This window comes from Megascapheus bottae, chromosome 10, assembly GCF_031878675.1.
Source record: "Megascapheus bottae isolate mThoBot1 chromosome 10, mThoBot2.hap1, whole genome shotgun sequence".
Taxonomy (NCBI): domain Eukaryota; kingdom Metazoa; phylum Chordata; class Mammalia; order Rodentia; family Geomyidae; genus Megascapheus; species Megascapheus bottae.
Window position 1 is genome coordinate 34,428,285 of NC_143518.1, and position 26,069 is coordinate 34,454,353.

Here is a 26,069-nt window from a genome sequence, read left to right on the forward strand (position 1 = left end):
ATTCCCGCACACCACCCTGCAAGCCAGCTGGACGCTTGGCCCCTTCCGTCTACGGCTCCCTCCTCCCTCTTTCCTCCAGCGGCTCGCTCTGCCCGCCGTCTCCCCTTGCCCTCACCATTCTGCACGCCCTCCGCGCTGCCTCTTCACACACTGTCCGCACCACACACACACACCCCGCACACACCCACCCAGCCAGCCACGCACGGGGAGCCGACCGCCGTCCCTTTCCCCTGTGGGCGCACGACTGTATGAAGGCCGGGAGGTGTGAGTACACTATGCATGGGTGGTTCAGTGGTAGAATTCTCGCCTGCCACGCGGGAGGCCCGGGTTCGATTCCCGGCCCATGCAGTGCCCTTCCTCATTGCATTTTGGTCCTGTGCCTCGGCTACTTACTTTCCTCCTGCCTCGCCCTTACCCACAAGGACACACACACACACACACACACTCTCTCTCTCTCTCTCTCTCTCCTTTTCCTTTCCTTTCCTCCTGCCTCGCCCTTACTCACAAGGACACACACACACACAGACACAGACACACACACACACACACCTTTTCCCTCTTTGCCCACCACTCCTTCCCTGCAAACAGCCCAGCACACGGCACCTGCACGCTGGCCTGGACACCTCCCGGGCCTTCACAGGTTCACCTGGCTCCACACTTGTATCTAGCTCACCCTGCATCCTTTTTCTCTTTTTTTGTAGTGATTTTGGTTTGTTGTTTTTTTTTCATATTTGTTATTGTCATTCATAGAAGGGTTACCTTATATTCACCAGATAGAAGGTGCATTACTTCACAGACATAGATAACCCTTTCTCAGGTCTTGGTCCCCATTTCCCTCACCCCACCCCACCCCCGTCTCGTTTCCCCCTCCCCCCTTACCTATCCTATTTCAAATAACCAAATGAGCATATATACAAGATATCAGATAACGTGGTAAAACACTGTCACATTATGAGATAACCAAGGGACAGCAAAAGAGATGAGACATAGCATAGTCCATCAAGGACAACCATCACTCATTAGATGGCTTTTGTTTCTATATCCTGGAGGTCCTTTCATTTAGCATCATGCTATACAGCCTTATGGATCTTCTAGCTTTTGTTCTAGTGTCAATCTCTGCTAGGAGAGCCCAAGGTTTCTGCTGATTATGACAAAGGAGGGAACCCATTGAGCCTATGTTCCTCTGAGTCTGGCTTAGTTCACTTACTATGATTTTTTCCAAGTCTTTCCATTTCCTCACAAATGGGGCGATGTCGTTCTTTCTGACAGCAGCATACCATTCCGGTGTGTAGAAACACCACACCTTGTCGATCCACTCCTCGACTGAGGGGCATCTAGGTTGGTCCTGAACCTTTCCCAGTGGACACAGCCCCTGCTCTCTGCTCTCCATCAGTGCCCCAGCGTCATCCAAGCACGCCAGGCACCTCCCAGGACTTCCAATAGAATCACCACGTGCACACCGCGACCTTGCCTGTGTCACCCAGAGCCACACAGGGCACTTGGCATGACAGGGCAGGGCAGCGCAGGGCATGCGCTGACGAGGATGGCCGCCCGGGACCCGATGGGTGGTCCAGCAGGGTCGGGAGGAGTCTAGTTCCCGTCCACTCACCCCCAAACTCTCCCTGCAGCGCCAGGCAGCCTAAGGCCCCCTCTCAACCGACCTGTGGGAGGCAGCTTTCCTTCTACTTGCCATCGCCTGGCTCCCCTGTGCCATCACGAATCCTGGGCCATGCTGGAGCCTGGTGCATCCTTGAAACCAGTGGTTGCTCACACAGGGCAGTGAGGTCACCACCGGCCCTGGGCTGACTGGAAGCCCATGTGCGGCATGACTAGCAAAGACTAGCTCTGTGCATGGGTGGTTCAGTGGTAGAATTGTCGCCTGCCACGCGGGAGGCCCGGGTTCGATTCCCGGCCCATGCAGTGCGTGACTGCGTCATGTTTTGCTTCTCTGCCTGTATACATCAAATCTCTCTAGCTCTCACTCTCGCTCTGGCTCTCGCTCGCCGTCCGTCCGTCCGTCCGTCCGTCCGTCTATCTGTCTTTCTCTTTCTCCCTCTCTCTTTCTCAGGCTCTGCCTCTGCCTCTGGCTCTCTCTCCCTCCTTTCCTCCCTGCCCCCCTCTCTCAGCTCCCATCGGTCTGAGTGTCTGTCTGTCTGTCTGCCTGCCTGCCTGCCTGCTTGGCTTGTCAGTCTGTCTGTGTCTCTGTCTGTCTGTCTGTCTGTCTTCTATCTGGGTCACTCTCTCCTCTCTCTTCCACCATCTCTTGGCCTACCTCTTTCTCTCATGTTTCTCTTTGTCTCTGTCTGTCTGTCTGTCTGTCTGTCTGTCTCTCTGTCTCTTTCCCCTCAGTCTTTCTCAGGCTCTGCCTCAGCCTCTGCCTCTGTCTCTCATTCTCCCTCCATCCCTCCCTGCCCCCCTCTCTCAGCTACTTGTCTGTCCACCTGTCTGTCTGTCTGTCTGTCTGTCTGTCTGACTGTCCATCTGTCTTCTGTCTGGGTCACTCTCTCCTCTCTCTTCCACCATCTCTCTGTCTATCTCTTCCTCTCATGTCTCTGTCTGTCTGTCTGTCTGCCTGCCTGCCTGTCTGTGGGGAACTCTCTGTGATCAGAGGGTCTTGATCTTGCTGGCCTTGGCCAGTTCCTCCAATCTGTTCCGTGCTGCTCCTCCCCCTTCCCCTCAGATGCCCACTCAGTCCCTGGCTCACCCAGCACTCACCACAGGGCCCTACATGCCACCCCCTGCCTCCAACCCCACCACCCTTCCCACAGGCTTCTCTCACTTGTTTGGCTGTCCACTCCTCACCATCACCCAGTCTCCTTGACCTGGCCTCCTCCTATGTCCTGAGACCCATGCTCCTTTAGTGTCCACCCACAAGCCAGCCAGCACAGTCTCTCAGGGTGTGGGGTCTTATGCTCTACTGCTCTGAGGCTCCACAGAGCCCTAGGTGCAGCCCTTTCCCCTCACTTTCCACAGCCGTTCTCCCACCTCCCAGCACCCACACCCTTCCTCTCCAACCATCCCTTCCAGCTGTCCCAGCTTTGAGCCCAGCTTCCTGGGATGCCTGCCACCCAGGAGGACGGCGACGTTCACCCACCGAGAGCACACCCTCAGGACCCAGCTCCATCCGAGGGACAGCCAGCCCGGCTCCTGGCGGTCTCGTGGACAGCACACACAGCGGCTCCTCTGCACAGGTGGCAAGCAGCACTGTGTCCACGCACGCACACCGGCAGGCAGGTCGACTGCCGGCCTGGCCGCCCCCACGCCAGCTTCCTTCCAAAGGGAGTTGGGCTGGCAAGCCCAGGGAGCTGTGCGCTTGACTGCGAAGCAGCCGCCCAGGATGGATCTGGGCTGGGACTTGAGGTGGAGAGCACAGTGGGACACTAGGACGGCTCCAAGGGAGCACATCCTCTGTTGCCTCCCGGCCACTCGGAAACGTCCATCCAGTGTCCTCCGGCCCACGCTCCTGTCACCACACCTACCGAGGTCAGTGTGGCCAAACAAGCCACACCCTTGCTTCTTATCCAACCAGACGCACGCTGATCTCCCGGCCTTTGCCTCAAGCTAGCTGTCCCGTGTCCACTTTCCAGCGGCCTACCTCCTGATGCCTCGTCACACTCTTGCCTATCTCTTTGGGGGAGGTTGTTTGTGCTGCTGGGGATTGGAGGGGGACGAGGGGAGGGGGGAAATCTCCATCCACACTGGCTCAGCTCTGGTGGCCTCAAACCCACTGCCACAGGTGGAGACAAACCAGAGTTCAGCACTCCATGCCCGGCCAGAGGAGGTACAAATCCAATGTCTGATGCCACCTGGCCTCCGAGACCCCCCCCCAGGAGACCCAAGTGGAGGGCCTAGCCCCACTCACCACTGGGGATAGCGGTAGGATGTGTCGGGAGCCACAAGAGGTAGGGCCCAAACCACTCTGAGAAAGAGTCCTGGCCCTCCACCAGAGGTAGCGCACCTATGTTGGTCCTCGGGGACGAGGGGAGGTGGGGAGGAAGTTGGGTACCCTAGAGTGTGTGTGTGTGTGTGTGTGTGTGTGTGTGTGTGTGTGTGTGTGTGTGTGTGAATGGGTCGATGGTGATGGTGTAATGTCAGCATTCCTCTCTCAGCTAGCCAGGCTTGTGAGGGTCAGAAAAGAGCGGCGGGGCGGGGATTGAATATAAGAGAAAGGCAGAAGGAGAGGAAGGAGGCTGAAGGTGGCGAGACAGGGTGCAAGAGAGGAGTCCATGAACACGGCAGGAGGAAGAGGATTGACTGATGGGGACCTGGAGGAGAAACGAGCTAGCGAGGCAGGGAGTGTCCCAAAAGAGGGCGAGGCAGGTTGGAAAGTGGATGAAGAGAGTAGGGGAGTCAAGTGGGGAAAGGAAGAAAGAAGAGGAGCTTCCCTGACCGGGAATCGAACCCGGGCCGCGGCGGTGAGAGCGCCGAATCCTAACCACTAGACCACCAGGGAGCGTGCCACCGCTCCCACACCACGCGCCTCCTGCCACCCAGCTGGAGTGCTCGGCTGGGCGCTCGCCACCGCGGGACACCTGGCACCCGCCGGACCCAGGACTTTGGGCTAGGGCTGGCCAAAACCAAAACAACCCGTAGCCTGGCGCACCTCCAATCCCCGTCTCCGGGAGCCAAGCCAAGCAAAGCCGGGCCAAGCCACGACCATCCACAGCGCTCTCCTTCACTGCCACAGGCCGAGCCACAGCTGGAGCTGGCTAAAAGGTCGGCTCCCTGCGTTGCGTTGCGTTGGCCGGGAATCGAACCCGGGTCAACTGCTTGGAAGGCAGCTATGCTCACCACTATACCACCAACGCCGCACGGCACGTCCAGCACACACAGGCCGCCCGGGACTGGCGCGCGTGGCCAGCGCTCCTGCGGCGTGGGCTGGGGCTGGGCTCGGGAGCCCCGGGCCTCGCTTCGCCGGGGGCACGGCCAGCTCCAGCCACCCCCGGCCCGGCCCGTCCTGCACAGCGCCCGCCCTGAGCTCCCGCCTGCTCCACACTCGGAACGGGCGGGCTGGCGAGCCTGGCCGCCCGCTTCCTCCCGGGCGCCCTGCGCGCTCCGGCCGCCTGGCTGCTCCGGAGCCCTGGGCTCCGCGGCTCCCGAGCCTCCCCGGCGGGCTGGGCGCGGGCGCGGCGACGCGACGGCCGCAAAAGCCACGGCGTCTCCCTTCGTCGCCACCCGCGCCACCCAGCGCCCACTTCGGGGGACCGCCTGCTCGCTCGCTCGCTCGTCCGCGCGTCCAGACCCGTGACGGGGACCGCGACGCCGACGGCGCCTCAGCGACCGAGGCCAGGTGGCCGCGGGGCGCCCGGGCTCCGCGCTGCCGGGCCGTCCCGAAGAGGGAAGCGAGGAGCCGACGGCCCGCGGTGGGCCCAAGGAAAAGAAGAAAGAAAACAAGGAGCGCAGTCTCCCCGTCGGGGAATCGAACCCCGGTCTCCCGCGTGACAGGCGGGGATACTCACCACTATACTAACGAGGACGACGCCGCCGCCGTCTGGGACACACCGACCCTCTCCACACACGCCCGGCCCTGCAGCCCTGCAGCCCTGCGGCCCCGCGGCCCTGCGGCCCCGCGGCCCTGGGGCCCCGCTGTCCCGGCCCCCCGCGCCCTGCCACAGCCTCGGCCTGGGGCCCGCGCCTGCCCTGCCTGGCCTCCGACCCGACCAGCCCGGACTCCAGGCCGCCGCGCCACTCGGCGCACTCTGCCCACGAGCCCGGCCCCACCCGCCTGCCGAGCAACCACCCGGCCATCCACCCCCCACCCCAGCCCCCCGCCCTCGCCCGCCCCGGACGCCGTCGCACGCTGCCACCGCCTGAGGACCAGAGCAACAGGCGACGGCCGGCCCGCACGGATGCGGGCAGGGCCCGGGGCTTGCGCGCCTCGGGCTGGCAGGCCAGGCGACGCCGCTCGATCGCGGCCACGGGCGTGCCCGTCGTGCCACTGAGCCCTCGAGCCCTACCTAGGGCAGGGCCCGCCCGGCGGCCCCACACGGAGCGCGGCTCCCTCCATCCAGGCGGGCAGGGAAGCTGCCAGCCGCGCCGCGCCGTCAGGATGGCCGAGCGGTCTAAGGCGCTGCGTTCAGGTCGCAGTCTCCCCTGGAGGCGTGGGTTCGAATCCCACTCCTGACAGCCTCGCCTTTTGGACACGAATCCAATCGTCGGGGAACCCTGCCTGCCGCCTGCCCAGCCAAACCAACAAGCGTGGCGATGCTGGCTACCTCGCTCGCTCCCTGGACAGCGTCTCGCACCTTGGAGCCCGCCTGCTGCCACCCTTGCCTCTCGCGTCTCGCGCCCGCTCCCACCTGCCAGCGCGCGCGGGCGCCTTCAACGCGCGGCCCAAGCCCATTCCCGCACACCACCCTGCAAGCCAGCTGGACGCTTGGCCCCTTCCGTCTACGGCTCCCTCCTCCCTCTTTCCTCCAGCGGCTCGCTCTGCCCGCCGTCTCCCCTTGCCCTCACCATTCTGCACGCCCTCCGCGCTGCCTCTTCACACACTGTCCGCACCACACACACACACCCCGCACACACCCACCCAGCCAGCCACGCACGGGGAGCCGACCGCCGTCCCTTTCCCCTGTGGGCGCACGACTGTATGAAGGCCGGGAGGTGTGAGTACACTATGCATGGGTGGTTCAGTGGTAGAATTCTCGCCTGCCACGCGGGAGGCCCGGGTTCGATTCCCGGCCCATGCAGTGCCCTTCCTCATTGCATTTTGGTCCTGTGCCTCGGCTACTTACTTTCCTCCTGCCTCGCCCTTACCCACAAGGACACACACACACACACACACACACTCTCTCTCTCTCTCTCTCTCCTTTTCCTTTCCTTTCCTCCTGCCTCGCCCTTACTCACAAGGACACACACACACACAGACACAGACACACACACACACACACCTTTTCCCTCTTTGCCCACCACTCCTTCCCTGCAAACAGCCCAGCACACGGCACCTGCACGCTGGCCTGGACACCTCCCGGGCCTTCACAGGTTCACCTGGCTCCACACTTGTATCTAGCTCACCCTGCATCCTTTTTCTCTTTTTTTGTAGTGATTTTGGTTTGTTGTTTTTTTTTCATATTTGTTATTGTCATTCATAGAAGGGTTACCTTATATTCACCAGATAGAAGGTGCATTACTTCACAGACATAGATAACCCTTTCTCAGGTCTTGGTCCCCATTTCCCTCACCCCACCCCACCCCCGTCTCGTTTCCCCCTCCCCCCTTACCTATCCTATTTCAAATAACCAAATGAGCATATATACAAGATATCAGATAACGTGGTAAAACACTGTCACATTATGAGATAACCAAGGGACAGCAAAAGAGATGAGACATAGCATAGTCCATCAAGGACAACCATCACTCATTAGATGGCTTTTGTTTCTATATCCTGGAGGTCCTTTCATTTAGCATCATGCTATACAGCCTTATGGATCTTCTAGCTTTTGTTCTAGTGTCAATCTCTGCTAGGAGAGCCCAAGGTTTCTGCTGATTATGACAAAGGAGGGAACCCATTGAGCCTATGTTCCTCTGAGTCTGGCTTAGTTCACTTACTATGATTTTTTCCAAGTCTTTCCATTTCCTCACAAATGGGGCGATGTCGTTCTTTCTGACAGCAGCATACCATTCCGGTGTGTAGAAACACCACACCTTGTCGATCCACTCCTCGACTGAGGGGCATCTAGGTTGGTCCTGAACCTTTCCCAGTGGACACAGCCCCTGCTCTCTGCTCTCCATCAGTGCCCCAGCGTCATCCAAGCACGCCAGGCACCTCCCAGGACTTCCAATAGAATCACCACGTGCACACCGCGACCTTGCCTGTGTCACCCAGAGCCACACAGGGCACTTGGCATGACAGGGCAGGGCAGCGCAGGGCATGCGCTGACGAGGATGGCCGCCCGGGACCCGATGGGTGGTCCAGCAGGGTCGGGAGGAGTCTAGTTCCCGTCCACTCACCCCCAAACTCTCCCTGCAGCGCCAGGCAGCCTAAGGCCCCCTCTCAACCGACCTGTGGGAGGCAGCTTTCCTTCTACTTGCCATCGCCTGGCTCCCCTGTGCCATCACGAATCCTGGGCCATGCTGGAGCCTGGTGCATCCTTGAAACCAGTGGTTGCTCACACAGGGCAGTGAGGTCACCACCGGCCCTGGGCTGACTGGAAGCCCATGTGCGGCATGACTAGCAAAGACTAGCTCTGTGCATGGGTGGTTCAGTGGTAGAATTGTCGCCTGCCACGCGGGAGGCCCGGGTTCGATTCCCGGCCCATGCAGTGCGTGACTGCGTCATGTTTTGCTTCTCTGCCTGTATACATCAAATCTCTCTAGCTCTCACTCTCGCTCTGGCTCTCGCTCGCCGTCCGTCCGTCCGTCCGTCCGTCCGTCTATCTGTCTTTCTCTTTCTCCCTCTCTCTTTCTCAGGCTCTGCCTCTGCCTCTGGCTCTCTCTCCCTCCTTTCCTCCCTGCCCCCCTCTCTCAGCTCCCATCGGTCTGAGTGTCTGTCTGTCTGTCTGCCTGCCTGCCTGCCTGCTTGGCTTGTCAGTCTGTCTGTGTCTCTGTCTGTCTGTCTGTCTGTCTTCTATCTGGGTCACTCTCTCCTCTCTCTTCCACCATCTCTTGGCCTACCTCTTTCTCTCATGTTTCTCTTTGTCTCTGTCTGTCTGTCTGTCTGTCTGTCTGTCTCTCTGTCTCTTTCCCCTCAGTCTTTCTCAGGCTCTGCCTCAGCCTCTGCCTCTGTCTCTCATTCTCCCTCCATCCCTCCCTGCGCCCCTCTCTCAGCTACTTGTCTGTCCACCTGTCTGTCTGTCTGTCTGTCTGTCCATCTGTCTTCTGTCTGGGTCACTCTCTCCTCTCTCTTCCACCATCTCTCTGTCTATCTCTTCCTCTCATGTCTCTGTCTGTCTGTCTGTCTGCCTGCCTGCCTGTCTGTGGGGAACTCTCTGTGATCAGAGGGTCTTGATCTTGCTGGCCTTGGCCAGTTCCTCCAATCTGTTCCGTGCTGCTCTTCCCCCTTCCCCTCAGATGCCCACTCAGTCCCTGGCTCACCCAGCACTCACCACAGGGCCCTACATGCCACCCCCTGCCTCCAACCCCACCACCCTTCCCACAGGCTTCTCTCACTTGTTTGGCTGTCCACTCCTCACCATCACCCAGTCTCCTTGACCTGGCCTCCTCCTATGTCCTGAGACCCATGCTCCTTTAGTGTCCACCCACAAGCCAGCCAGCACAGTCTCTCAGGGTGTGGGGTCTTATGCTCTACTGCTCTGAGGCTCCACAGAGCCCTAGGTGCAGCCCTTTCCCCTCACTTTCCACAGCCGTTCTCCCACCTCCCAGCACCCACACCCTTCCTCTCCAACCATCCCTTCCAGCTGTCCCAGCTTTGAGCCCAGCTTCCTGGGATGCCTGCCACCCAGGAGGACGGCGACGTTCACCCACCGAGAGCACACCCTCAGGACCCAGCTCCATCCGAGGGACAGCCAGCCCGGCTCCTGGCGGTCTCGTGGACAGCACACACAGCGGCTCCTCTGCACAGGTGGCAAGCAGCACTGTGTCCACGCACGCACACCGGCAGGCAGGTCGACTGCCGGCCTGGCCGCCCCCACGCCAGCTTCCTTCCAAAGGGAGTTGGGCTGGCAAGCCCAGAGAGCTGTGCGCTTGACTGCGAAGCAGCCGCCCAGGATGGATCTGGGCTGGGACTTGAGGTGGAGAGCACAGTGGGACACTAGGACGGCTCCAAGGGAGCACATCCTCTGTTGCCTCCCGGCCACTCGGAAACGTCCATCCAGTGTCCTCCGGCCCACGCTCCTGTCACCACACCTACCGAGGTCAGTGTGGCCAAACAAGCCACACCCTTGCTTCTTATCCAACCAGACGCACGCTGATCTCCCGGCCTTTGCCTCAAGCTAGCTGTCCCGTGTCCACTTTCCAGCGGCCTACCTCCTGATGCCTCGTCACACTCTTGCCTATCTCTTTGGGGGAGGTTGTTTGTGCTGCTGGGGATTGGAGGGGGACGAGGGGAGGGGGGAAATCTCCATCCACACTGGCTCAGCTCTGGTGGCCTCAAACCCACTGCCACAGGTGGAGACAAACCAGAGTTCAGCACTCCATGCCCGGCCAGAGGAGGTACAAATCCAATGTCTGACGCCACCTGGCCTCCGAGACCCCCCCCCCCAGGGGACCCAAGTGGAGGGCCTAGCCCCACTCACCACTGGGGATAGCGGTAGGATGTGTCGGGAGCCACAAGAGGTAGGGCCCAAACCACTCTGAGAAAGAGTCCTGGCCCTCCACCAGAGGTAGCGCACCTATGTTGGTCCTCGGGGACGAGGGGAGGTGGGGAGGAAGTTGGGTACCCTAGAGTGTGTGTGTGTGTGTGTGTGTGTGTGTGAATGGGTCGATGGTGATGGTGTAATGTCAGCATTCCTCTCTCAGCTAGCCAGGCTTGTGAGGGTCAGAAAAGAGCGGCGGGGCGGGGATTGAATATAAGAGAAAGGCAGAAGGAGAGGAAGGAGGCTGAAGGTGGCGAGACAGGGTGCAAGAGAGGAGTCCATGAACACGGCAGGAGGAAGAGGATTGACTGATGGGGACCTGGAGGAGAAACGAGCTAGCGAGGCAGGGAGTGTCCCAAAAGAGGGCGAGGCAGGTTGGAAAGTGGATGAAGAGAGTAGGGGAGTCAAGTGGGGAAAGGAAGAAAGAAGAGGAGCTTCCCTGACCGGGAATCGAACCCGGGCCGCGGCGGTGAGAGCGCCGAACCCTAACCACTAGACCACCAGGGAGCGTGCCACCGCTCCCACACCACGCGCCTCCTGCCACCCAGCTGGAGTGCTCGGCTGGGCGCTCGCCACCGCGGGACACCTGGCACCCGCCGGACCCAGGACTTTGGGCTAGGGCTGGCCAAAACCAAAACAACCCGTAGCCTGGCGCACCTCCAATCCCCGTCTCCGGGAGCCAAGCCAAGCAAAGCCGGGCCAAGCCACGACCATCCACAGCGCTCTCCTTCACTGCCACAGGCCGAGCCACAGCTGGAGCTGGCTAAAAGGTCGGCTCCCTGCGTTGCGTTGCGTTGGCCGGGAATCGAACCCGGGTCAACTGCTTGGAAGGCAGCTATGCTCACCACTATACCACCAACGCCGTACGGCACGTCCAGCACACACAGGCCGCCCGGGACTGGCGCGCGTGGCCAGCGCTCCTGCGGCGTGGGCTGGGGCTGGGCTCGGGAGCCCCGGGCCTCGCTTCGCCGGGGGCACGGCCAGCTCCAGCCACCCCCGGCCCGGCCCGTCCTGCACAGCGCCCGCCCTGAGCTCCCGCCTGCTCCACACTCGGAACGGGCGGGCTGGCGAGCCTGGCCGCCCGCTTCCTCCCGGGCGCCCTGCGCGCTCCGGCCGCCTGGCTGCTCCGGAGCCCTGGGCTCCGCGGCTCCCGAGCCTCCCCGGCGGGCTGGGCGCGGGCGCGGCGACGCGACGGCCGCAAAAGCCACGGCGTCTCCCTTCGTCGCCACCCGCGCCACCCAGCGCCCACTTCGGGGGACCGCCTGCTCGCTCGCTCGCTCGTCCGCGCGTCCAGACCCGTGACGGGGACCGCGACGCCGACGGCGCCTCAGCGACCGAGGCCAGGTGGCCGCGGGGCGCCCGGGCTCCGCGCTGCCGGGCCGTCCCGAAGAGGGAAGCGAGGAGCCGACGGCCCGCGGTGGGCCCAAGGAAAAGAAGAAAGAAAACAAGGAGCGCAGTCTCCCCGTCGGGGAATCGAACCCCGGTCTCCCGCGTGACAGGCGGGGATACTCACCACTATACTAACGAGGACGACGCCGCCGCCGTCTGGGACACACCGACCCTCTCCACACACGCCCGGCCCTGCAGCCCTGCAGCCCTGCGGCCCCGCGGCCCTGCGGCCCCGCGGCCCTGGGGCCCCGCTGTCCCGGCCCCCCGCGCCCTGCCACAGCCTCGGCCTGGGGCCCGCGCCTGCCCTGCCTGGCCTCCGACCCGACCAGCCCGGACTCCAGGCCGCCGCGCCACTCGGCGCACTCTGCCCACGAGCCCGGCCCCACCCGCCTGCCGAGCAACCACCCGGCCATCCACCCCCCACCCCAGCCCCCCGCCCTCGCCCGCCCCGGACGCCGTCGCACGCTGCCACCGCCTGAGGACCAGAGCAACAGGCGACGGCCGGCCCGCACGGATGCGGGCAGGGCCCGGGGCTTGCGCGCCTCGGGCTGGCAGGCCAGGCGACGCCGCTCGATCGCGGCCACGGGCGTGCCCGTCGTGCCACTGAGCCCTCGAGCCCTACCTAGGGCAGGGCCCGCCCGGCGGCCCCACACGGAGCGCGGCTCCCTCCATCCAGGCGGGCAGGGAAGCTGCCAGCCGCGCCGCGCCGTCAGGATGGCCGAGCGGTCTAAGGCGCTGCGTTCAGGTCGCAGTCTCCCCTGGAGGCGTGGGTTCGAATCCCACTCCTGACAGCCTCGCCTTTTGGACACGAATCCAATCGTCGGGGAACCCTGCCTGCCGCCTGCCCAGCCAAACCAACAAGCGTGGCGATGCTGGCTACCTCGCTCGCTCCCTGGACAGCGTCTCGCACCTTGGAGCCCGCCTGCTGCCACCCTTGCCTCTCGCGTCTCGCGCCCGCTCCCACCTGCCAGCGCGCGCGGGCGCCTTCAACGCGCGGCCCAAGCCCATTCCCGCACACCACCCTGCAAGCCAGCTGGACGCTTGGCCCCTTCCGTCTACGGCTCCCTCCTCCCTCTTTCCTCCAGCGGCTCGCTCTGCCCGCCGTCTCCCCTTGCCCTCACCATTCTGCACGCCCTCCGCGCTGCCTCTTCACACACTGTCCGCACCACACACACACACCCCGCACACACCCACCCAGCCAGCCACGCACGGGGAGCCGACCGCCGTCCCTTTCCCCTGTGGGCGCACGACTGTATGAAGGCCGGGAGGTGTGAGTACACTATGCATGGGTGGTTCAGTGGTAGAATTCTCGCCTGCCACGCGGGAGGCCCGGGTTCGATTCCCGGCCCATGCAGTGCCCTTCCTCATTGCATTTTGGTCCTGTGCCTCGGCTACTTACTTTCCTCCTGCCTCGCCCTTACCCACAAGGACACACACACACACACACACTCTCTCTCTCTCTCTCTCTCTCTCTCTCCTTTTCCTTTCCTTTCCTCCTGCCTCGCCCTTACTCACAAGGACACACACACACACAGACACAGACACACACACACACACCTTTTCCCTCTTTGCCCACCACTCCTTCCCTGCAAACAGCCCAGCACACGGCACCTGCACGCTGGCCTGGACACCTCCCGGGCCTTCACAGGTTCACCTGGCTCCACACTTGTATCTAGCTCACCCTGCATCCTTTTTCTCTTTATTTGTAGTGATTTTGGTTTGTTGTTTTTTTTTCATATTTGTTATTGTCATTCATAGAAGGGTTACCTTATATTCACCAGATAGAAGGTGCATTACTTCACAGACATAGATAACCCTTTCTCAGGTCTTGGTCCCCATTTCCCTCACCCCACCCCACCCCCGTCTCGTTTCCCCCTCCCCCCTTACCTATCCTATTTCAAATAACCAAATGAGCATATATACAAGATATCAGATAACGTGGTAAAACACTGTCACATTATGAGATAACCAAGGGACAGCAAAAGAGATGAGACATAGCATAGTCCATCAAGGACAACCATCACTCATTAGATGGCTTTTGTTTCTATATCCTGGAGGTCCTTTCATTTAGCATCATGCTATACAGCCTTATGGATCTTCTAGCTTTTGTTCTAGTGTCAATCTCTGCTAGGAGAGCCCAAGGTTTCTGCTGATTATGACAAAGGAGGGAACCCATTGAGCCTATGTTCCTCTGAGTCTGGCTTAGTTCACTTACTATGATTTTTTCCAAGTCTTTCCATTTCCTCACAAATGGGGCGATGTCGTTCTTTCTGACAGCAGCATACCATTCCGGTGTGTAGAAACACCACACCTTGTCGATCCACTCCTCGACTGAGGGGCATCTAGGTTGGTCCTGAACCTTTCCCAGTGGACACAGCCCCTGCTCTCTGCTCTCCATCAGTGCCCCAGCGTCATCCAAGCACGCCAGGCACCTCCCAGGACTTCCAATAGAATCACCACGTGCACACCGCGACCTTGCCTGTGTCACCCAGAGCCACACAGGGCACTTGGCATGACAGGGCAGGGCAGCGCAGGGCATGCGCTGACGAGGATGGCCGCCCGGGACCCGATGGGTGGTCCAGCAGGGTCGGGAGGAGTCTAGTTCCCGTCCACTCACCCCCAAACTCTCCCTGCAGCGCCAGGCAGCCTAAGGCCCCCTCTCAACCGACCTGTGGGAGGCAGCTTTCCTTCTACTTGCCATCGCCTGGCTCCCCTGTGCCATCACGAATCCTGGGCCATGCTGGAGCCTGGTGCATCCTTGAAACCAGTGGTTGCTCACACAGGGCAGTGAGGTCACCACCGGCCCTGGGCTGACTGGAAGCCCATGTGCGGCATGACTAGCAAAGACTAGCTCTGTGCATGGGTGGTTCAGTGGTAGAATTGTCGCCTGCCACGCGGGAGGCCCGGGTTCGATTCCCGGCCCATGCAGTGCGTGACTGCGTCATGTTTTGCTTCTCTGCCTGTATACATCAAATCTCTCTAGCTCTCACTCTCGCTCTGGCTCTCGCTCGCCGTCCGTCCGTCCGTCCGTCCGTCCGTCTATCTGTCTTTCTCTTTCTCCCTCTCTCTTTCTCAGGCTCTGCCTCTGCCTCTGGCTCTCTCTCCCTCCTTTCCTCCCTGCCCCCCTCTCTCAGCTCCCATCGGTCTGAGTGTCTGTCTGTCTGTCTGCCTGCCTGCCTGCCTGCTTGGCTTGTCAGTCTGTCTGTGTCTCTGTCTGTCTGTCTGTCTGTCTTCTATCTGGGTCACTCTCTCCTCTCTCTTCCACCATCTCTTGGCCTACCTCTTTCTCTCATGTTTCTCTTTGTCTCTGTCTGTCTGTCTGTCTGTCTGTCTGTCTCTCTGTCTCTTTCCCCTCAGTCTTTCTCAGGCTCTGCCTCAGCCTCTGCCTCTGTCTCTCATTCTCCCTCCATCCCTCCCTGCGCCCCTCTCTCAGCTACTTGTCTGTCCACCTGTCTGTCTGTCTGTCTGTCTGTCCATCTGTCTTCTGTCTGGGTCACTCTCTCCTCTCTCTTCCACCATCTCTCTGTCTATCTCTTCCTCTCATGTCTCTGTCTGTCTGTCTGTCTGCCTGCCTGCCTGTCTGTGGGGAACTCTCTGTGATCAGAGGGTCTTGATCTTGCTGGCCTTGGCCAGTTCCTCCAATCTGTTCCGTGCTGCTCTTCCCCCTTCCCCTCAGATGCCCACTCAGTCCCTGGCTCACCCAGCACTCACCACAGGGCCCTACATGCCACCCCCTGCCTCCAACCCCACCACCCTTCCCACAGGCTTCTCTCACTTGTTTGGCTGTCCACTCCTCACCATCACCCAGTCTCCTTGACCTGGCCTCCTCCTATGTCCTGAGACCCATGCTCCTTTAGTGTCCACCCACAAGCCAGCCAGCACAGTCTCTCAGGGTGTGGGGTCTTATGCTCTACTGCTCTGAGGCTCCACAGAGCCCTAGGTGCAGCCCTTTCCCCTCACTTTCCACAGCCGTTCTCCCACCTCCCAGCACCCACACCCTTCCTCTCCAACCATCCCTTCCAGCTGTCCCAGCTTTGAGCCCAGCTTCCTGGGATGCCTGCCACCCAGGAGGACGGCGACGTTCACCCACCGAGAGCACACCCTCAGGACCCAGCTCCATCCGAGGGACAGCCAGCCCGGCTCCTGGCGGTCTCGTGGACAGCACACACAGCGGCTCCTCTGCACAGGTGGCAAGCAGCACTGTGTCCACGCACGCACACCGGCAGGCAGGTCGACTGCCGGCCTGGCCGCCCCCACGCCAGCTTCCTTCCAAAGGGAGTTGGGCTGGCAAGCCCAGGGAGCTGTGCGCTTGACTGCGAAGCAGCCGCCCAGGATGGATCTGGGCTGGGACTTGAGGTGGAGAGCACAGTGGGACACTAGGACGGCTCCAAGGGAGCACATCCTCTGTTGCCTCCCGGCCACTCGGAAACGTCCATCCAGTGTCCTCCGGCCCACGCTCCTGTCACCACACCTACCGAGGTCAGTGTGGCCAAACAAGCCACACCCTTGCTTCTTATCCAACCAGACGCACGCTGATCTCCCGGCCTTTGCCTCAAGCTAGCTGTCCCGTGTCCACTTTCCAGCGGCCTACCTCCTGATGCCTCGTCACACTCTTGCCTATCTCTTTGGGGGAGGTTGTTTGTGCTGCTGGGGATTGGAGGGGGACGAGGGGAGGGGGGAAATCTCCATCCACACTGGCTCAGCTCTGGTGGCCTCAAACCCACTGCCACAGGTGGAGACAAACCAGAGTTCAGCACTCCATGCCCGGCCAGAGGAGGTACAAATCCAATGTCTGATGCCACCTGGCCTCCGAGACCCCCCCCCAGGAGACCCAAGTGGAGGGCCTAGCCCCACTCACCACTGGGGATAGCGGTAGGATGTGTCGGGAGCCACAAGAGGTAGGGCCCAAACCACTCTGAGAAAGAGTCCTGGCCCTCCACCAGAGGTAGCGCACCTATGTTGGTCCTCGGGGACGAGGGGAGGTGGGGAGGAAGTTGGGTACCCTAGAGTGTGTGTGTGTGTGTGTGTGTGTGTGTGTGTGTGTGTGTGTGTGTGTGTGTGAATGGGTCGATGGTGATGGTGTAATGTCAGCATTCCTCTCTCAGCTAGCCAGGCTTGTGAGGGTCAGAAAAGAGCGGCGGGGCGGGGATTGAATATAAGAGAAAGGCAGAAGGAGAGGAAGGAGGCTGAAGGTGGCGAGACAGGGTGCAAGAGAGGAGTCCATGAACACGGCAGGAGGAAGAGGATTGACTGATGGGGACCTGGAGGAGAAACGAGCTAGCGAGGCAGGGAGTGTCCCAAAAGAGGGCGAGGCAGGTTGGAAAGTGGATGAAGAGAGTAGGGGAGTCAAGTGGGGAAAGGAAGAAAGAAGAGGAGCTTCCCTGACCGGGAATCGAACCCGGGCCGCGGCGGTGAGAGCGCCGAATCCTAACCACTAGACCACCAGGGAGCGTGCCACCGCTCCCACACCACGCGCCTCCTGCCACCCAGCTGGAGTGCTCGGCTGGGCGCTCGCCACCGCGGGACACCTGGCACCCGCCGGACCCAGGACTTTGGGCTAGGGCTGGCCAAAACCAAAACAACCCGTAGCCTGGCGCACCTCCAATCCCCGTCTCCGGGAGCCAAGCCAAGCAAAGCCGGGCCAAGCCACGACCATCCACAGCGCTCTCCTTCACTGCCACAGGCCGAGCCACAGCTGGAGCTGGCTAAAAGGTCGGCTCCCTGCGTTGCGTTGCGTTGGCCGGGAATCGAACCCGGGTCAACTGCTTGGAAGGCAGCTATGCTCACCACTATACCACCAACGCCGCACGGCACGTCCAGCACACACAGGCCGCCCGGGACTGGCGCGCGTGGCCAGCGCTCCTGCGGCGTGGGCTGGGGCTGGGCTCGGGAGCCCCGGGCCTCGCTTCGCCGGGGGCACGGCCAGCTCCAGCCACCCCCGGCCCGGCCCGTCCTGCACAGCGCCCGCCCTGAGCTCCCGCCTGCTCCACACTCGGAACGGGCGGGCTGGCGAGCCTGGCCGCCCGCTTCCTCCCGGGCGCCCTGCGCGCTCCGGCCGCCTGGCTGCTCCGGAGCCCTGGGCTCCGCGGCTCCCGAGCCTCCCCGGCGGGCTGGGCGCGGGCGCGGCGACGCGACGGCCGCAAAAGCCACGGCGTCTCCCTTCGTCGCCACCCGCGCCACCCAGCGCCCACTTCGGGGGACCGCCTGCTCGCTCGCTCGCTCGTCCGCGCGTCCAGACCCGTGACGGGGACCGCGACGCCGACGGCGCCTCAGCGACCGAGCCCAGGTGGCCGCGGGGCGCCCGGGCTCCGCGCTGCCGGGCCGTCCCGAAGAGGGAAGCGAGGAGCCGACGGCCCGCGGTGGGCCCAAGGAAAAGAAGAAAGAAAACAAGGAGCGCAGTCTCCCCGTCGGGGAATCGAACCCCGGTCTCCCGCGTGACAGGCGGGGATACTCACCACTATACTAACGAGGACGACGCCGCCGCCGTCTGGGACACACCGACCCTCTCCACACACGCCCGGCCCTGCAGCCCTGCAGCCCTGCGGCCCCGCGGCCCTGCGGCCCCGCGGCCCTGGGGCCCCGCTGTCCCGGCCCCCCGCGCCCTGCCACAGCCTCGGCCTGGGGCCCGCGCCTGCCCTGCCTGGCCTCCGACCCGACCAGCCCGGACTCCAGGCCGCCGCGCCACTCGGCGCACTCTGCCCACGAGCCCGGCCCCACCCGCCTGCCGAGCAACCACCCGGCCATCCACCCCCCACCCCAGCCCCCCGCCCTCGCCCGCCCCGGACGCCGTCGCACGCTGCCACCGCCTGAGGACCAGAGCAACAGGCGACGGCCGGCCCGCACGGATGCGGGCAGGGCCCGGGGCTTGCGCGCCTCGGGCTGGCAGGCCAGGCGACGCCGCTCGATCGCGGCCACGGGCGTGCCCGTCGTGCCACTGAGCCCTCGAGCCCTACCTAGGGCAGGGCCCGCCCGGCGGCCCCACACGGAGCGCGGCTCCCTCCATCCAGGCGGGCAGGGAAGCTGCCAGCCGCGCCGCGCCGTCAGGATGGCCGAGCGGTCTAAGGCGCTGCGTTCAGGTCGCAGTCTCCCCTGGAGGCGTGGGTTCGAATCCCACTCCTGACAGCCTCGCCTTTTGGACACGAATCCAATCGTCGGGGAACCCTGCCTGCCGCCTGCCCAGCCAAACCAACAAGCGTGGCGATGCTGGCTACCTCGCTCGCTCCCTGGACAGCGTCTCGCACCTTGGAGCCCGCCTGCTGCCACCCTTGCCTCTCGCGTCTCGCGCCCGCTCCCACCTGCCAGCGCGCGCGGGCGCCTTCAACGCGCGGCCCAAGCCCATTCCCGCACACCACCCTGCAAGCCAGCTGGACGCTTGGCCCCTTCCGTCTACGGCTCCCTCCTCCCTCTTTCCTCCAGCGGCTCGCTCTGCCCGCCGTCTCCCCTTGCCCTCACCATTCTGCACGCCCTCCGCGCTGCCTCTTCACACACTGTCCGCACCACACACACACACCCCGCACACACCCACCCAGCCAGCCACGCACGGGGAGCCGACCGCCGTCCCTTTCCCCTGTGGGCGCACGACTGTATGAAGGCCGGGAGGTGTGAGTACACTATGCATGGGTGGTTCAGTGGTAGAATTCTCGCCTGCCACGCGGGAGGCCCGGGTTCGATTCCCGGCCCATGCAGTGCCCTTCCTCATTGCATTTTGGTCCTGTGCCTCGGCTACTTACTTTCCTCCTGCCTCGCCCTTACCCACAAGGACACACACACACACACACACACACTCTCTCTCTCTCTCTCTCTCTCCTTTTCCTTTCCTTTCCTCCTGCCTCGCCCTTACTCACAAGGACACACACACACACAGACACAGACACACACACACACACCTTTTCCCTCTTTGCCCACCACTCCTTCCCTGCAAACAGCCCAGCACACGGCACCTGCACGCTGGCCTGGACACCTCCCGGGCCTTCACAGGTTCACCTGGCTCCACACTTGTATCTAGCTCACCCTGCATCCTTTTTCTCTTTTTTTGTAGTGATTTTGGTTTGTTGTTTTTTTTTCATATTTGTTATTGTCATTCATAGAAGGGTTACCTTATATTCACCAGATAGAAGGTGCATTACTTCACAGACATAGATAACCCTTTCTCAGGTCTTGGTCCCCATTTCCCTCACCGCACCCCACCCCCGTCTCGTTTCCCCCTCCCCCCTTACCTATCCTATTTCAAATAACCAAATGAGCATATATACAAGATATCAGATAACGTGGTAAAACACTGTCACATTATGAGATAACCAAGGGACAGCAAAAGAGATGAGACATAGCATAGTCCATCAAGGACAACCATCACTCATTAGATGGCTTTTGTTTCTATATCCTGGAGGTCCTTTCATTTAGCATCATGCTATACAGCCTTATGGATCTTCTAGCTTTTGTTCTAGTGTCAATCTCTGCTAGGAGAGCCCAAGGTTTCTGCTGATTATGACAAAGGAGGGAACCCATTGAGCCTATGTTCCTCTGAGTCTGGCTTAGTTCACTTACTATGATTTTTTCCAAGTCTTTCCATTTCCTCACAAATGGGGCGATGTCGTTCTTTCTGACAGCAGCATACCATTCCGGTGTGTAGAAACACCACACCTTGTCGATCCACTCCTCGACTGAGGGGCATCTAGGTTGGTCCTGAACCTTTCCCAGTGGACACAGCCCCTGCTCTCTGCTCTCCATCAGTGCCCCAGCGTCATCCAAGCACGCCAGGCACCTCCCAGGACTTCCAATAGAATCACCACGTGCACACCGCGACCTTGCCTGTGTCACCCAGAGCCACACAGGGCACTTGGCATGACAGGGCAGGGCAGCGCAGGGCATGCGCTGACGAGGATGGCCGCCCGGGACCCGATGGGTGGTCCAGCAGGGTCGGGAGGAGTCTAGTTCCCGTCCACTCACCCCCAAACTCTCCCTGCAGCGCCAGGCAGCCTAAGGCCCCCTCTCAACCGACCTGTGGGAGGCAGCTTTCCTTCTACTTGCCATCGCCTGGCTCCCCTGTGCCATCACGAATCCTGGGCCATGCTGGAGCCTGGTGCATCCTTGAAACCAGTGGTTGCTCACACAGGGCAGTGAGGTCACCACCGGCCCTGGGCTGACTGGAAGCCCATGTGCGGCATGACTAGCAAAGACTAGCTCTGTGCATGTGTGGTTCAGTGGTAGAATTCTCGCCTGCCACGCGGGAGGCCCGGGTTCGATTCCCGGCCCATGCAGTGCGTGACTGCGTCATGTTTTGCTTCTCTGCCTGTATACATCAAATCTCTCTAGCTCTCACTCTCGCTCTGGCTCTCGCTCGCCATCCGTCCATCAGTCCGTCCGTCCGTCTGTCTGTCTTTCTCTTTCTCCCTCTCTCTTTCTCAGGCTCTGCCTCTGCCTCTCTCTCCCTCCTTTCCTCCCTGCCCCCCTCTCTCAGCTCCCATCCGTCTGAGTGTCTGTCTGTCTGTCTGTCTGCCCGCCTGCCTGCCTGCTTGGCTTGTCAGTCTGTCTGTGTCTCTGTCTGTCTGTCTGTCTGTCTTCTATCTGGGTCACTCTCTCCTCTCTCTTCCACCATCTCTTGGCCTACCTCTTTCTCTCATGTTTCTCTTTGTCTCTGTCTGTCTGTCTGTCTGTCTGTCTCTCTGTCTCTTTCCCCTCAGTCTTTCTCAGGCTCTGCCTCAGCCTCTGCCTCTGTCTCTCATTCTCCCTCCATCCCTCCCTGCCCCCCTCTCTCAGCTACTTGTCTGTCCACCTGTCTGTCTGTCTGTCTGTCTGTCTGTCTGACTGTCCATCTGTCTTCTGTCTGGGTCACTCTCTCCTCTCTCTTCCACCATCTCTCTGTCTATCTCTTCCTCTCATGTCTCTGTCTGTCTGTCTGTCTGCCTGCCTGCCTGTCTGTGGGGAACTCTCTGTGATCAGAGGGTCTTGATCTTGCTGGCCTTGGCCAGTTCCTCCAATCTGTTCCGTGCTGCTCCTCCCCCTTCCCCTCAGATGCCCACTCAGTCCCTGGCTCACCCAGCACTCACCACAGGGCCCTACATGCCACCCCCTGCCTCCAACCCCACCACCCTTCCCACAGGCTTCTCTCACTTGTTTGGCTGTCCACTCCTCACCATCACCCAGTCTCCTTGACCTGGCCTCCTCCTATGTCCTGAGACCCATGCTCCTTTAGTGTCCACCCACAAGCCAGCCAGCACAGTCTCTCAGGGTGTGGGGTCTTATGCTCTACTGCTCTGAGGCTCCACAGAGCCCTAGGTGCAGCCCTTTCCCCTCACTTTCCACAGCCGTTCTCCCACCTCCCAGCACCCACACCCTTCCTCTCCAACCATCCCTTCCAGCTGTCCCAGCTTTGAGCCCAGCTTCCTGGGATGCCTGCCACCCAGGAGGACGGCGACGTTCACCCACCGAGAGCACACCCTCAGGACCCAGCTCCATCCGAGGGACAGCCAGCCCGGCTCCTGGCGGTCTCGTGGACAGCACACACAGCGGCTCCTCTGCACAGGTGGCAAGCAGCACTGTGTCCACGCACGCACACCGGCAGGCAGGTCGACTGCCGGCCTGGCCGCCCCCACGCCAGCTTCCTTCCAAAGGGAGTTGGGCTGGCAAGCCCAGGGAGCTGTGCGCTTGACTGCGAAGCAGCCGCCCAGGATGGATCTGGGCTGGGACTTGAGGTGGAGAGCACAGTGGGACACTAGGACGGCTCCAAGGGAGCACATCCTCTGTTGCCTCCCGGCCACTCGGAAACGTCCATCCAGTGTCCTCCGGCCCACGCTCCTGTCACCACACCTACCGAGGTCAGTGTGGCCAAACAAGCCACACCCTTGCTTCTTATCCAACCAGACGCACGCTGATCTCCCGGCCTTTGCCTCAAGCTAGCTGTCCCGTGTCCACTTTCCAGCGGCCTACCTCCTGATGCCTCGTCACACTCTTGCCTATCTCTTTGGGGGAGGTTGTTTGTGCTGCTGGGGATTGGAGGGGGACGAGGGGAGGGGGGAAATCTCCATCCACACTGGCTCAGCTCTGGTGGCCTCAAACCCACTGCCACAGGTGGAGACAAACCAGAGTTCAGCACTCCATGCCCGGCCAGAGGAGGTACAAATCCAATGTCTGACGCCACCTGGCCTCCGAGACCCCCCCCCCAGGGGACCCAAGTGGAGGGCCTAGCCCCACTCACCACTGGGGATAGCGGTAGGATGTGTCGGGAGCCACAAGAGGTAGGGCCCAAACCACTCTGAGAAAGAGTCCTGGCCCTCCACCAGAGGTAGCGCACCTATGTTGGTCCTTGGGGACGAGGGGAGGTGGGGAGGAAGTTGGGTACCCTAGAGTGTGTGTGTGTGTGTGTGTGTGTGTGTGTGTGTGTGAATGGGTCGATGGTGATGGTGTAATGTCAGCATTCCTCTCTCAGCTAGCCAGGCTTGTGAGGGTCAGAAAAGAGCGGCTGGGCGGGGATTGAATATAAGAGAAAGGCAGAAGGAGAGGAAGGAGGCTGAAGGTGGCGAGACAGGGTGCAAGAGAGGAGTCCATGAACACGGCAGGAGGAAGAGGATTGACTGATGGGGACCTGGAGGAGAAACGAGCTAGCGAGGCAGGGAGTGTCCCAAAAGAGGGCGAGGCAGGTTGGAAAGTGGATGAAGAGAGTAGGGGAGTCAAGTGGGGAAAGGAAGAAAGAAGAGGAGCTTCCCTGACCGGGAATCGAACCCGGGCCGCGGCGGTGAGAGCGCCGAATCCTAACCACTAGACCACCAGGGAGCGTGCCACCGCTCCCACACCACGCGCCTCCTGCCACCCAGCTGGAGTGCTCGGCTGGGCGCTCGCCACCGCGGGACACCTGGCACCCGCCGGACCCAGGACTTCGGGCTAGGGCTGGCCAAAACCAAAACAACCCGTAGCCTGGCGCACCTCCAATCCCCGTCTCCGGGAGCCAAGCCAAGCAAAGCCGGGCCAAGCCACGACCATCCACAGCGCTCTCCTTCACTGCCACAGGCCGAGCCACAGCTGGAGCTGGCTAAAAGGTCGGCTCCCTGCGTTGCGTTGCGTTGGCCGGGAATCGAACCCGGGTCAACTGCTTGGAAGGCAGCTATGCTCACCACTATACCACCAACGCCGCACGGCACGTCCAGCACACACAGGCCGCCCGGGACTGGCGCGCGTGGCCAGCGCTCCTGCGGCGTGGGCTGGGGCTGGGCTCGGGAGCCCCGGGCCTCGCTTCGCCGGGGGCACGGCCAGCTCCAGCCACCCCCGGCCCGGCCCGTCCTGCACAGCGCCCGCCCTGAGCTCCCGCCTGCTCCACACTCGGAACGGGCGGGCTGGCGAGCCTGGCCGCCCGCTTCCTCCCGGGCGCCCTGCGCGCTCCGGCCGCCTGGCTGCTCCGGAGCCCTGGGCTCCGCGGCTCCCGAGCCTCCCCGGCGGGCTGGGCGCGGGCGCGGCGACGCGACGGCCGCAAAAGCCACGGCGTCTCCCTTCGTCGCCACCCGCGCCACCCAGCGCCCACTTCGGGGGACCGCCTGCTCGCTCGCTCGCTCGTCCGCGCGTCCAGACCCGTGACGGGGACCGCGACGCCGACGGCGCCTCAGCGACCGAGCCCAGGTGGCCGCGGGGCGCCCGGGCTCCGCGCTGCCGGGCCGTCCCGAAGAGGGAAGCGAGGAGCCGACGGCCCGCGGTGGGCCCAAGGAAAAGAAGAAAGAAAACAAGGAGCGCAGTCTCCCCGTCGGGGAATCGAACCCCGGTCTCCCGCGTGACAGGCGGGGATACTCACCACTATACTAACGAGGACGACGCCGCCGCCGTCTGGGACACACCGACCCTCTCCACACACGCCCGGCCCTGCAGCCCTGCAGCCCTGCGGCCCCGCGGCCCTGCGGCCCCGCGGCCCTGGGGCCCCGCTGTCCCGGCCCCCCGCGCCCTGCCACAGCCTCGGCCTGGGGCCCGCGCCTGCCCTGCCTGGCCTCCGACCCGACCAGCCCGGACTCCAGGCCGCCGCGCCACTCGGCGCACTCTGCCCACGAGCCCGGCCCCACCCGCCTGCCGAGCAACCACCCGGCCATCCACCCCCCACCCCAGCCCCCCGCCCTCGCCCGCCCCGGACGCCGTCGCACGCTGCCACCGCCTGAGGACCAGAGCAACAGGCGACGGCCGGCCCGCACGGATGCGGGCAGGGCCCGGGGCTTGCGCGCCTCGGGCTGGCAGGCCAGGCGACGCCGCTCGATCGCGGCCACGGGCGTGCCCGTCGTGCCACTGAGCCCTCGAGCCCTACCTAGGGCAGGGCCCGCCCGGCGGCCCCACACGGAGCGCGGCTCCCTCCATCCAGGCGGGCAGGGAAGCTGCCAGCCGCGCCGCGCCGTCAGGATGGCCGAGCGGTCTAAGGCGCTGCGTTCAGGTCGCAGTCTCCCCTGGAGGCGTGGGTTCGAATCCCACTCCTGACAGCCTCGCCTTTTGGACACGAATCCAATCGTCGGGGAACCCTGCCTGCCGCCTGCCCAGCCAAACCAACAAGCGTGGCGATGCTGGCTACCTCGCTCGCTCCCTGGACAGCGTCTCGCACCTTGGAGCCCGCCTGCTGCCACCCTTGCCTCTCGCGTCTCGCGCCCGCTCCCACCTGCCAGCGCGCGCGGGCGCCTTCAACGCGCGGCCCAAGCCCATTCCCGCACACCACCCTGCAAGCCAGCTGGACGCTTGGCCCCTTCCGTCTACGGCTCCCTCCTCCCTCTTTCCTCCAGCGGCTCGCTCTGCCCGCCGTCTCCCCTTGCCCTCACCATTCTGCACGCCCTCCGCGCTGCCTCTTCACACACTGTCCGCACCACACACACACACCCCGCACACACCCACCCAGCCAGCCACGCACGGGGAGCCGACCGCCGTCCCTTTCCCCTGTGGGCGCACGACTGTATGAAGGCCGGGAGGTGTGAGTACACTATGCATGGGTGGTTCAGTGGTAGAATTCTCGCCTGCCACGCGGGAGGCCCGGGTTCGATTCCCGGCCCATGCAGTGCCCTTCCTCATTGCATTTTGGTCCTGTGCCTCGGCTACTTACTTTCCTCCTGCCTCGCCCTTACCCACAAGGACACACACACACACACACACACTCTCTCTCTCTCTCTCTCTCTCCTTTTCCTTTCCTTTCCTCCTGCCTCGCCCTTACTCACAAGGACACACACACACACAGACACAGACACACACACACACACACCTTTTCCCTCTTTGCCCACCACTCCTTCCCTGCAAACAGCCCAGCACACGGCACCTGCACGCTGGCCTGGACACCTCCCGGGCCTTCACAGGTTCACCTGGCTCCACACTTGTATCTAGCTCACCCTGCATCCTTTTTCTCTTTTTTTGTAGTGATTTTGGTTTGTTGTGTTTTTTTTCATATTTGTTATTGTCATTCATAGAAGGGTTACCTTATATTCA

At 62.3% G+C, this 26,069-nt stretch overlaps 21 non-coding genes across 21 annotated transcripts; 9 read left to right on the top strand and 12 right to left on the bottom strand.

The window, feature by feature from the left end:
- The first annotated feature begins 277 nt into the window (after positions 1-277).
- Trnag-gcc (transfer RNA glycine (anticodon GCC)) lies at positions 278-348 on the top strand. The gene has a single exon. It is a non-coding gene; the product is annotated as a tRNA-Gly (tRNA).
- Positions 349-4,381: 4,033 nt separating this feature from the next.
- On the bottom strand, positions 4,382-4,453 carry Trnae-cuc (transfer RNA glutamic acid (anticodon CUC)). Its single transcript has one exon. It is a non-coding gene; the product is annotated as a tRNA-Glu (tRNA).
- Positions 4,454-4,736: 283 nt separating this feature from the next.
- Positions 4,737-4,808, bottom strand: Trnag-ucc (transfer RNA glycine (anticodon UCC)). Its single transcript has one exon. It is a non-coding gene; the product is annotated as a tRNA-Gly (tRNA).
- Positions 4,809-5,404: 596 nt separating this feature from the next.
- Trnad-guc (transfer RNA aspartic acid (anticodon GUC)) lies at positions 5,405-5,476 on the bottom strand. The gene has a single exon. It is a non-coding gene; the product is annotated as a tRNA-Asp (tRNA).
- Positions 5,477-6,043: 567 nt separating this feature from the next.
- Trnal-cag (transfer RNA leucine (anticodon CAG)) lies at positions 6,044-6,126 on the top strand. Its single transcript has one exon. It is a non-coding gene; the product is annotated as a tRNA-Leu (tRNA).
- A 492-nt stretch (positions 6,127-6,618) lies between these two features.
- Positions 6,619-6,689, top strand: Trnag-gcc (transfer RNA glycine (anticodon GCC)). Its single transcript has one exon. It is a non-coding gene; the product is annotated as a tRNA-Gly (tRNA).
- Positions 6,690-10,688: 3,999 nt separating this feature from the next.
- On the bottom strand, positions 10,689-10,760 carry Trnae-cuc (transfer RNA glutamic acid (anticodon CUC)). Its single transcript has one exon. It is a non-coding gene; the product is annotated as a tRNA-Glu (tRNA).
- A 283-nt stretch (positions 10,761-11,043) lies between these two features.
- Positions 11,044-11,115, bottom strand: Trnag-ucc (transfer RNA glycine (anticodon UCC)). Its single transcript has one exon. It is a non-coding gene; the product is annotated as a tRNA-Gly (tRNA).
- A 596-nt stretch (positions 11,116-11,711) lies between these two features.
- On the bottom strand, positions 11,712-11,783 carry Trnad-guc (transfer RNA aspartic acid (anticodon GUC)). The gene has a single exon. It is a non-coding gene; the product is annotated as a tRNA-Asp (tRNA).
- A 567-nt stretch (positions 11,784-12,350) lies between these two features.
- On the top strand, positions 12,351-12,433 carry Trnal-cag (transfer RNA leucine (anticodon CAG)). The gene has a single exon. It is a non-coding gene; the product is annotated as a tRNA-Leu (tRNA).
- A 492-nt stretch (positions 12,434-12,925) lies between these two features.
- Positions 12,926-12,996, top strand: Trnag-gcc (transfer RNA glycine (anticodon GCC)). The gene has a single exon. It is a non-coding gene; the product is annotated as a tRNA-Gly (tRNA).
- Positions 12,997-17,019: 4,023 nt separating this feature from the next.
- Positions 17,020-17,091, bottom strand: Trnae-cuc (transfer RNA glutamic acid (anticodon CUC)). Its single transcript has one exon. It is a non-coding gene; the product is annotated as a tRNA-Glu (tRNA).
- A 283-nt stretch (positions 17,092-17,374) lies between these two features.
- Positions 17,375-17,446, bottom strand: Trnag-ucc (transfer RNA glycine (anticodon UCC)). The gene has a single exon. It is a non-coding gene; the product is annotated as a tRNA-Gly (tRNA).
- A 596-nt stretch (positions 17,447-18,042) lies between these two features.
- Trnad-guc (transfer RNA aspartic acid (anticodon GUC)) lies at positions 18,043-18,114 on the bottom strand. Its single transcript has one exon. It is a non-coding gene; the product is annotated as a tRNA-Asp (tRNA).
- A 567-nt stretch (positions 18,115-18,681) lies between these two features.
- Positions 18,682-18,764, top strand: Trnal-cag (transfer RNA leucine (anticodon CAG)). The gene has a single exon. It is a non-coding gene; the product is annotated as a tRNA-Leu (tRNA).
- A 492-nt stretch (positions 18,765-19,256) lies between these two features.
- Trnag-gcc (transfer RNA glycine (anticodon GCC)) lies at positions 19,257-19,327 on the top strand. The gene has a single exon. It is a non-coding gene; the product is annotated as a tRNA-Gly (tRNA).
- A 4,012-nt stretch (positions 19,328-23,339) lies between these two features.
- On the bottom strand, positions 23,340-23,411 carry Trnae-cuc (transfer RNA glutamic acid (anticodon CUC)). The gene has a single exon. It is a non-coding gene; the product is annotated as a tRNA-Glu (tRNA).
- Positions 23,412-23,694: 283 nt separating this feature from the next.
- Trnag-ucc (transfer RNA glycine (anticodon UCC)) lies at positions 23,695-23,766 on the bottom strand. The gene has a single exon. It is a non-coding gene; the product is annotated as a tRNA-Gly (tRNA).
- A 596-nt stretch (positions 23,767-24,362) lies between these two features.
- Positions 24,363-24,434, bottom strand: Trnad-guc (transfer RNA aspartic acid (anticodon GUC)). Its single transcript has one exon. It is a non-coding gene; the product is annotated as a tRNA-Asp (tRNA).
- A 567-nt stretch (positions 24,435-25,001) lies between these two features.
- Positions 25,002-25,084, top strand: Trnal-cag (transfer RNA leucine (anticodon CAG)). The gene has a single exon. It is a non-coding gene; the product is annotated as a tRNA-Leu (tRNA).
- A 492-nt stretch (positions 25,085-25,576) lies between these two features.
- Trnag-gcc (transfer RNA glycine (anticodon GCC)) lies at positions 25,577-25,647 on the top strand. Its single transcript has one exon. It is a non-coding gene; the product is annotated as a tRNA-Gly (tRNA).
- The last annotated feature ends 422 nt before the right edge of the window (positions 25,648-26,069 follow it).